This window comes from Siphateles boraxobius, unplaced genomic scaffold (assembly GCF_051911475.1).
Source record: "Siphateles boraxobius isolate OS27281-9 unplaced genomic scaffold, OSU_SipBor_1 65, whole genome shotgun sequence".
Classification (NCBI taxonomy): Eukaryota; Metazoa; Chordata; class Actinopteri; order Cypriniformes; family Leuciscidae; genus Siphateles; species Siphateles boraxobius.
The window spans coordinates 1247292-1258188 of NW_027509192.1; positions in this window are offsets into that span (position 1 = coordinate 1247292).

Here is a 10897-nt window from a genome sequence, read left to right on the forward strand (position 1 = left end):
TGTGAAAGAGAGACCATATTTTTGGGTGATCCAATTTGGTCCATTAGCACAAGAAAAACTCCACAGTGTTTTCAATACTTTCAAAAAAGAGGAAAAAATTGAGATTGATAATGGCAGTCAGAAAACAGAAAGATCTCCACTTTTTTGTAATTTAATGCAAATGTAATATAATAAAAAGTATAGTGTTGTACATATTTATAATGTAGGCTACATCATTTTTTTTAAATGAAAATATATAAAACTTTGCAGGATGACCTTTAAAACCGGTTAAAAAGCGTCATCATCACAGTCTGTGAATAGGATCTCTTCCAAGTAGGCATATTGAGATGTGAATAGACATGTTGTTGGTAATATTTTTGGAAAACACTCAATATTAGTAAAGCTGGATTAGTAGTAGTGAAGTACAAGTACACATCACTGTTGAATTAATTTCTAATTTAAAAGAAAAGTACATCTAACAATAGGCCTACTCGATATTTTAAACTAATTCGCGTTGAAGCGGTTTGCCGTGATTGGTTGTGTCTCGCGCTGGGATGCGTAACGCAATCCTGTTTGTATCCTTTGAGTATTGAACATGCACCTGGTACCGTGTAGCCAGTGAAACACTAACTGAAGCTGTGCTTTATTAACCCGTTGTTGCATAACATCCAATTTATGCACCGGTGGCGCAGATGATGCTCCGCAGGTGGAGCTGCTCGGCCACCATCCCGATGGAGAAGGAGCCCGTGTCCCAGAGGCTTCCACCCGCCCCGCCTAAACATCCCTGCTCGCACGCACAGACACGGCCTCAACGGGCCCGTGAAGAGGAGCAGGACGACAGAGTAAAGGCAACCGATCGTCCTATCCCGCAGTAAACCGCTAAACCCCTGCGCGTTCACTCATTTCTCACGCCATTCACGCCTCACACACACCGGAGGAGTTGCGCGTCAAAGTGGCGACTTCTAGCGGTGAGACTGTGCCATTACAAGCAGAACTCACATACAGTTAAAGGAATAGTTTACCATAAAAATCAAAATGGTCAGTATTTTCTCACCCTCAACCATGTATTGTGTTGTTTCTTCCCTGGAATTCAAAAGGAGAGATGTTTTTTTATACAGTGAAAGTGAATGGGGGAAGGGCAGGTCGATTATATCGTAAAATACAGCCTATATATAATTTAAAAGTATGAACTTTGAGAAAGAAGTCTCTTCTGCTCACCAAGACTGCATTTATTTGCTCAAAAATCAACAAAAACAGTGAAATATTATTTAGATTTAAAATAAAATTTAAACTGTTATTTATTCCTGTGATCAAAGCTGGATTTTCAGCATCATTACTCCAGTGTTCAGTGTCACATGATCCTTCAGAAATCATCCTAATATGATGATTTGATGCTCAAGAAACAATTCTGATTACTATCAATGTTTACATTTTTTATTTATTTATTTTGCTGTAATATTAGTGAGCTTGCAGGGTTACACATTATGCAACATCAATTTATAATTTCTATTAACAATCTGCACATTGTATAAATCTGACACGAAATGTTTACATTTCATGTTTTAAATAGTTTTTGAGTTGTTTGCAGTTTAAACCTTTCCCTGGCAAAAAAAAAGGTTATTAAACATAATTGGTGAAAGATTGTGCATATAATCACACTCATTTTCATCACATGATACTGTTAGGCCTACATGTATTTTTATTCATATTTCCACATGCAGGCTTATTCCAAATATTGCTCAAATGTTCATTACAGAAATGTCAATACTGCTGCGTCTCACGAGTGGGTAAATCTTAAACAGTAAACAGGGTCTAAAACGTTTTGAGCTCGTCCACTTTCAACACTTCCAGAGGGAGTTGAAAACACATTCGCCGGATTGCTTTCGTAGTGTAAACGCTCATGTGATCGAGTGTGTTCAAACAGCCACAGAAGACCGTCTTCTCTCCGTCTACTGATCTAATGAGTAACATTATGAAGACTCTAGACAGACGGGATTTAAACTTTATCGACTGGAGACTCAAGTTTAGTTTGAAAATGATAAACGTACCGGGCACAATGTTCTCTCACCATTCCTGATTTCTAACACACACTCACAGCGTTCGGCTGGTCTTGCGTCTGTCAGAGCAGAAACTAAAGCTGATGCTCTGTGTTTGTTTTTCCGTCGTCTGTGGCCGCGTTCATATGTAAACCGTGTGAGATTATTTTGTCCATTAGATCAAAAGATCTGAAAAAGCCCTTACATTTACTCACCCATAGTCCCTCCCCTTGAAGAAATCAGGACAGAAGTGATTGAAAGTGGACAAAAGTGACGGATTAAAACACCACACTGTAAAAAAAATCTGTAGAAATTACAGTATTACTGGCAGCTGCTTGCCAGTATCTTACTGTAGATTTAAATTGATGTTATTTACTGGCAACAGTTTGTTCAAAGTTAAATGAACTTTAAACATTAACAAGTCTTTATCTTTACAGAATAAAACTAAAATAACAGCCTCATGCAAAGCATTCTGGGAACCAAAATCTGAAGGAAAGAAAACAGAAAAAGGTTGATGAAAATTTCTGGTTCCTAGAATGCTTTGCATTAGATTGTTATTTTTTTTATTCTGTAAAGACAAAGACTTGTTAATGTTTAATGGTCATTTAACTTTGAACAAACTGTTGCCAGTAAATATACATCAATTTAAATCTACAGTAAGTTACTGGCAAACAGCTGCATAACTACAGCAATTTTTTTACAGTGCAGGTGTAAACGGGAATGTGTCTCCATCTACTTACTGGCATCTTAATAATACCAGCTGGAAACAGGGACTTGTATTTGCTGGCATCAGAGTAATTATTGACACCCCGCAGAGATCTGCACTAATGCTCTTGTACTAAAAGTCCTGTCCTTCTAAACGAGTGACTTTTGAAAAAGAGATGGCCCTGATTTCTCTCTCTCTCTCTCCCTGTCTTTCTCTCAGTGTGGAGCATGAGGAGGATCATTTATGCAGTGCAGAAAAACAGCAGGCGACCTTCTGAGAACATCATCGCTGGCCGTAGAAATGAATTTTTAGTCATTTCCAGACCTTCCTCTCACAGGAGCAAAACTCCCTGCTGCGAATCATTCCTCTTTAATGCTGGTTATTAATTTTCTTCAACTTGATGATTTTGAGAACCGGCCCCCTACCGGCCTGGTTAATTCAGACAGCAGTTTGGTGGTTGTTGAGACGGATAATGTACCGGAGAGACGGAGCAAAGGTCAGTGATTGAGGTGAGCGCTCGCCGCTAAAGTGAGGAAGACAGATTAAACCACTTTTGTTTGGCTCACGTGTGATCTATGAGCTTCGATTTAGAAACATTAACAGTTATTTAACTGCACGGGATGGGGAATAAATCCACGGGATGGGGAAAATGCACTTTCACCCTCGGGACCCTCAGTGAACAGAGCACAGATAATAATGCTCTTATATAACCTTTAATAAAACTGCCGGAAGGATGAGCTGATGCTCAATGAAGTGTGTCCGATGGCATGTGCTGCTCTTACGGCCACACTGTGTCACTTCAGCGTGTGTGTGTGTGTGTGTGTGTGTGTGTGTGTGTGTGTGTGTGTGTGTGTGTGTGTGTGTGAGACCTGCTGAAAAACTCATGCTTTTATTCTTATTTTACAAAAAAGTGCACGTAGCATGCTATTGTGTGTTTTGTAAGCCTGAGGAAGGTTGATTGACCGAAATGTTGCTAAAACAATTTTGTAATGATGGAGGTTTGAGTATTGTGTGGAATTTATGCATTTTTTCGAGTTCATTTTGAATTTTGAAACATTTAGAAATGTATTTTGAATTATTAGATTTTTACAAAAAAATATACAAATTGTATTTGCTTTTTAACAAATATGGTTGCCATGAGGCAATTTCCTGTTTGTTTTTATGCAGTTGATCCCCTGAAAGTCTTATAATTTGTCTTAGAAGCTACAGTAAGGTTTGCTGTTTAAGAAGTACAGTAGTGCAGATATAGTAAATGAGATATAATGTCAACGATGCATCTTCCAGCAGTGTGTGTGTGTGTGTGTGTGTGTGTGTGTGTGTGTGTGTGTGTGTGTGTGTGTGTGTGTGTGTGTGTGTGTGTGTGTGTGTGTGTGTGTGTGTGTGTGTGTGTGTGTGTGTGTTGTTCCAAGAAGAAAGGACATGGCAAACCACACCCAAGTAATTACCCACAATTCATTCTGATCATCTAATGCAAAAATCAGCATTTACATGAGGTCAATTAAAAATGCATCACTCTCATGCAACACACACACACACACACACACACACACACACACACACACACACACACACACACACACGCACACACACCAACACAATCAAGTCAGAAACAGCAGCATATGAAGATGAATGGTTTATTGCACACAATGACAGTGTTTGCTGACACGGACAGAGCTGTCTGTGCTGTGATATTTTAGTTATTTTCCATAACCTTTTTGAATAATGAGAAATGTCAGAATTTCACATGTATGTGATGCTTCACGAGCTCTTAATGATTCTGAGGTTGATGAATGAGACTCATTACTGTAATCTCACGTGCTGCAGCTTTATCTATCTATCTATCTATCTATCAGTCTATCTGTCCGTCCGTCCGTCCGTCCGTCCATCCATCCATCCATCTATCTGTCTATCGTTCTATCTAGATTCAAGTTTTAAATAGCTTTATTGGCATGGTGAAAGAACTCTTTTCATTGCCAAACCATTAATAACACTATACAATAAAAATACATAAATAAATTATTAATAATAAAATAATAAGAAGAAATGTCTGTCTATGTGTCCGTCCGTCCGTATATATATATAATTGTATAAATAGGCTCTACATTTAATACATTGTAAAGGTCCAAACAAAACATGTGTGTGTTTGTGCATTAGGTTTTCTAGTGGTCTATTCTGTCAGTCCATCGCAGTTGCATCTGCTTCATCTCTCTCTCTCTCTCTCTCTCTCTCTATAAATATCCCTGTCTTCTCCTCTCAGAAAACCTGATTCCCATTGATTTAGTGACCTATATACACATTACCAGTCTCTCTGTCTCTCTCTCTTCCACATCCTCCATTCGCTTCAATGGTCATCCTTCTGTCTCTCTCTTTATAGCTTATTTCTCTTCCGCCACTTATGCTAACTGCTCTTTCTCTCTGTGTGTATGGATGAGTTGGAGATGGGTTAATAATATATCATCAGGGTAAATGCTTAGAAAATATGTTTATGTTGAATATAAGCTCAGAGTCTCTCACGTTCTTGACGCTTAAAGGAACAAAGTAAAAATGTGGTCACTGTAAATATGGGCGTAACTGTATATTTTTTAATTGAGTCTTTTAAAGATGAAGTAAGCTATTTTTGAGAAACGGAATCGGACCGAGCACCAAAAGAAATACTTGTAGCCAATCAGCAGTAAGGGGGGTACCATTAATTAGGGGGGAGGAGCCTGTGTTGCATAAGGTGCGTTCCATTTGACAGGGTCCCTACGCAGTGTTCACTGCTCCCTACTCCCTGAACACAGTACATCAGTTGAAGTGGACTTCGCTGACAATAATCACTCATTTGGAATGCCCTGCAACGTCATCAAAGAAAGGCAACAACAGGGTCAAGCAGATTATGATATAACTGAATAAAATTTTGTAATTTACTTTCCTTTCTAATTTAAAATCATATAATAGGCCTAAAGACACATTAATCACCCCAACCGTTCATAAATACTCTAGTTTGTATAATAATAACAATATTTATGAATACTCAATGCATATGTAAACTATGAGCCGTTAGAAATTTAAATTTAAAATCTCTTCCAACGGCTCTGCTCAATGGTTAGTTTAGACTGGTGACGCGATGCACAATGACAGTTGGTTGATTTTCGCTCTCCACTTCCTGTGAAGTGATGTATCGATGTTCCCTTATTCCCTACGCCTTTTGCAGTGCCCTTCGAACAGAACATGTTCATTCCCTTCGGATTGGAATCTCACTTAAGATTGCGAAATACCCTGTGAAGTCCACTTCGCAGTCCACTTACGGTCGAATGGAACGCACCTATAGTGTGTTGTGAATATGGCGGCGGGGCTATCAAGATAGGGGCGTGGTCATTTTGGGTACGGGCGTGTTTGTTTTGGAAATCGCTAACTGCAGCTTTAAAAATAAGCCAATGAATTAAGTGTAATTTATGGAATGAGCTCAAAATCTTTTCGTGTTTCATCCATAGTAGCTTACGAGTTTAGAACGTAGGCCTACAACATTAGTCAAATAAAATAAAATAATTACAGAAACTTTATTTTTTAGGTAAGCTTTCCCTTTAAGAGTTCGTACTCGCGGGTTGTGTAATATTATTTCATATTTCAGGCTCCCTCTAGTATCAAAAGCCTCACCCTAAACTAAAGCATTAATCTAAACTTAGCAGTGATGTTCTCTTTGTGTTTATCCAGAGTGCACTTATAGTAAATGTGCAGTGACTCACTGTCTGAGGTCACGCATATAGTGACCGAGCAGTGAATGAGATCTGTAGTAAACAATGGCGCGGTCGATAAGAAACCTAATCCTCAAACTACATTGAATTTCACTATGGACACACACAGACTGTCTTTTGTGTTTGTTTGTGCGTATCCCGTGTCCGATTACATTTCCCGTCTGGTTTCCCCTAGAAAACTAAAGATGGAAAAGAAAATCGAACTCTCGTATAAATCGCATTAAAGCTGTTTTTCCCAACAGTCACCACTATTGGACGAGTAAATTAGAGAATCAAACTCTGGGGAGTTTTTGTGGAAAAAATTAATGTGTGACCCTCAGTCCTGTTGTTTTATAATGGGTGAATGGATCATATTAAAAGTTGCAGTGCTCGTGTCTTACAGAATCACGTAACTCATATTTTCATAACTGTGGCGTTTCCACAGAAATAAAATGATTTAGATCAGCTGCACCACAGCGACACCCAGCGGCCATGATGAGTACTGCACAAACTAAACGACCTTGAGAAAACACCTAGTGCTGAAACAACAACACAAAATACTAAAACAAATTCTTAAAAGACACACGCCTTTAATATTTAAAGTTTTACTCTTTTCATATAAAAGTAACACTTTTCTCGGCCACATACAGGACTGGAATCTCATTGTAAACATTTATTATCAGTTCATTTTTTCACAGTTCAAGTGTAAAATGTTTTATTGTATGACTAGTTAATGGACTAAATTGGTTAGAAATCTATACGTTTTTTAACTGCAAAGTGTTAATAACTTTTCAGCTTTTATAACTCTGATTGCATCGTTCAGACAGAACCATTACAGGCACAAAATACGGTTATGAACAAATTCATTTTATTGAACAACAATCTGTGACAAGTAATTCGACATGATCAGTGTGTTTCTGCAACAATGACTAAAACAACAGGCATATTTCAGTCTCACACATGTGACTGTTTGTGTATCACTCACAACACTCACTCGACCTCAACATACAGATTGACGCTCTTCCAGAAGGGCCACATTGTGCATTTTGTGTGTGTATTTAAAGTGCGTTATTGCACTTTTCCTCTCAGAGGAGGAAAGCAAAGGCGTTGTGGAGGAAGGAGGATCTATCTATAACTACAGGTCAACAGCAGCATGATTGAACCACATGGAGAATACGGGGGAAACTCATGAAAAATGTTTCGGTCTTATTTCAGCCCAAAAAATTAATAAATACAGTAAAAAATTATAATAATAAATAAACCTATTTTTAGAATATTTGCAACTTTTTTGTACATTATTTTCATTAAAATAATGCAAAAAATACTGTATTACAGTAACTGTTGTGAAATGTCACAATGCAAGAAATACTAAAGGTTCCTAAAAAAAGCTTTATTTTCTTTTGCATTGTGACATTTTCATGAAAGTTACTGTTATACAGGTTTATTTTTATATTTATTATTATTATTTTACATAAAGAAAATTAAGACTTTTTAGGAACCTTTAATATTTTTTGCATTACGACATTGTTTTCATGAAAGTTACTGTAAGTATTTTGTTGTTTTATTATTACTGTTTTCATAAAGAAAATTAACACTTTTTGTGACATTAATTAAATGAAAGTTACTGTAATACAGCATTTTTTGCTTAATTTCTATTAAAATAATGTAAAAATACCCCAAAACTTGTTTACTTAATTAATATTATTATTATTATTGTTAAGGTTCCTTAATATATCATATATATATATACATTTAGAGATGAAATATGACCAAGACATGTTTTCATGAGATTCGGCCATTGTTGTGTATTTTTAATATTATTTATTTTAATTATTGCATAAATATGTGCTGGTCCTTCTATATATACTCTTCATTATATGAAGAGCGAAATTACAAATATCTAACATCTAATTTACTACTAAATAAGATTGAATACTATCAATTTACATCGATTATACGATTCAAAGATACATTCTCTGGTTTGTTGAAACAAACAGGCGATATGTTGTTTATAGTATATTGAATATTGTACGATATCTAAGGGCCGTGATTGTGCCAGATCTGTTGTTGTGCTAGTATTGTAAAATCATCAGTGCTATTTTTGGTGTTTTTTGCCACCTGCTCTCTAATTCCTTCAAGAACAACGAAAGGAAGAAGGACAGATGGTGAAAACGAGGGAGAGAGAGTGAATAACACACTTTAGTGATACAAAAACGACGATAAAGAAACGCACGACACGGAGCGCACCGTTGACCCCTCACACAACACACCACAGTTCACAAACACAATGAGTTCAAGTTCACAGCTGATGAAACATGATGGAAATCAGAGTTACGGTAAAAAAAAAAAGACTAAATCATCATCATCAAATAAAAATCAAAGCAAAACAAAAGAACATACTCATCACAATAATGAAAATAATCACAGATCTTAAGATACGTCATAGCTTTTGGAATGTTTAGGAAAAAACACGCTCACAAAACAAGGTCATTAAGGTCATCAAGGTCATCAAATTAGGCAAAGAACTTCCTACCATTTGCATTTATTTCAACAATTAACAATATGTGAGGTAACCGGTCAAAAGGGTTTGCGTGTGTTGACCTTGTTAAGTCCGACCTATGACCTTTAAACAATAAATAAGGGCATCTGAACAGTTTTAAATGGCATAAAGCTCATTGTCACCGAGACTAGAGATGTTTACTTGTTAGACAGCACCATAAAACCCTCTGGACCTCAAGCCAATGATTATTTAGCGTCATATCAATTAGTGATATTCTAGAGAGTTTAAAAGTTTGTTTGGGGTCGGTAAGATTCTCGTCTGCTCACCAGTGCTGCATTTATTTGATCAAAAATACAGTAAAAACAGTGATATATTATTACAATTTAAAATTGTAAAACTTTTTGAAAATGTTTTAAAATGTAATATATCAAAGCTGAATTTTCAGCATCATTACTCCAGTCTTCAGTGTCACATGATCCTTGTGGTCATGTGCTGCATTACCAGTAACTTGCATCATGTAATCAAATTACTTTTTTATGTTGCGAGTAAAGTAATGAATTACTATATAAAGGTACACATTAATACTTAAGTTACTTTTCTTTCTTTTTTTAAGTAATGCACGTTACTTTCCAGTTGATTTAAATTGCTTAAACATTCTTGAAGAAAATTTTCTTTGAAAGTAACACAACGCATTACCCTCAACTTTGAATAAAAACACTTGTAATATAACCCGTAATGTTAAGAGATCTTTCGTATGGCATATATATCTATAGCAGTCAGGATATATTCTAAACGGTCAGAATATAATACCATTCTTACGGCCAAGTGCAAACCTTAGTTCATCACTTTGCGTGATTGATTTAAATAAATCTTGCGTCTGAAAGGGAAAAACTTACAAATGCATAAGCAATAAGGTCAGCCGCAAAAATAACCGTATTCACGCTAATTTATCACTGCGCGTGTTTAGCAAATCCTAACAGTCGTTTTTTAACACCAAAAGAGGGTTGGTATTAAGCTGTTAGTAAATCTGGTCCTATGTGTGTTTTTCAAAGAAAATGAAGGTTTATGTTATATATGCTGTGTTATTGAATGCATTACTGCAATAAACAAATGCAACAACAAAAAACTACTCAGTAAAACAACACCTGCAAAGCCTGCAAGAGAGCCAGATGAGTAATGTAACGGATTACTTTTTCATAAAAAGTAACTAAGTAACATAATTAGTTACTTTTTAAGGTGTAACGCGATATTGTAATGCATAAACGTTCCCTTTTTTTGGTGAAACTGTCAGGATTCTTTGATAAATAGAAAGTTGCAACATTATAAATGTCTTTAGTGTCACTTTTGATCTATTTAATGCATCCATAGCTGAATAAAAGTATTAATTTCTTTCAAAATAAGAGATCTTACTGACCCCGAACTTTTTAATGCTATTGTACATAGAGTAGCCGGACGATATCAACCGGACGAGTTTAGGAAATCAGTGTACTAATGCTGAAACTGGGAGACTGGGAGACAGAGGTATTATTGGCAGGGATTTGTTCAGGAAAAGTTTGGCAGTATGAAACAGACTCGATTGTTTGTCAGCATGAGACACGCACGGGCAAGCTTTATCTCGCTCTAGCCGCCGGCGTGGATTGCGAGCGAGAACATTGTGTTTTCGACTCCACAAAGGGCTGCAAATAAGAAATAAAAGCAAACATTAAACGAGAACTACAACCTGAAACCGTTTGGGTTTTTGTTTGGTTGATTTGGTAGTGCTCACGTCAACTAAAAGCTCACGATTCCAACACTGATACATTGCAGGACCGGCTCAAACGCTGTAAACTGGCATATTAATAACTCTTCCAGATGCCAAAACCAGAAACAGAAGGATCGGGGAGGTGTGCAAATAAGCCATCGTATACAAAACAATAATCATAATATCATCAAGTAATCAACAATGATCACACAAACAATCAGA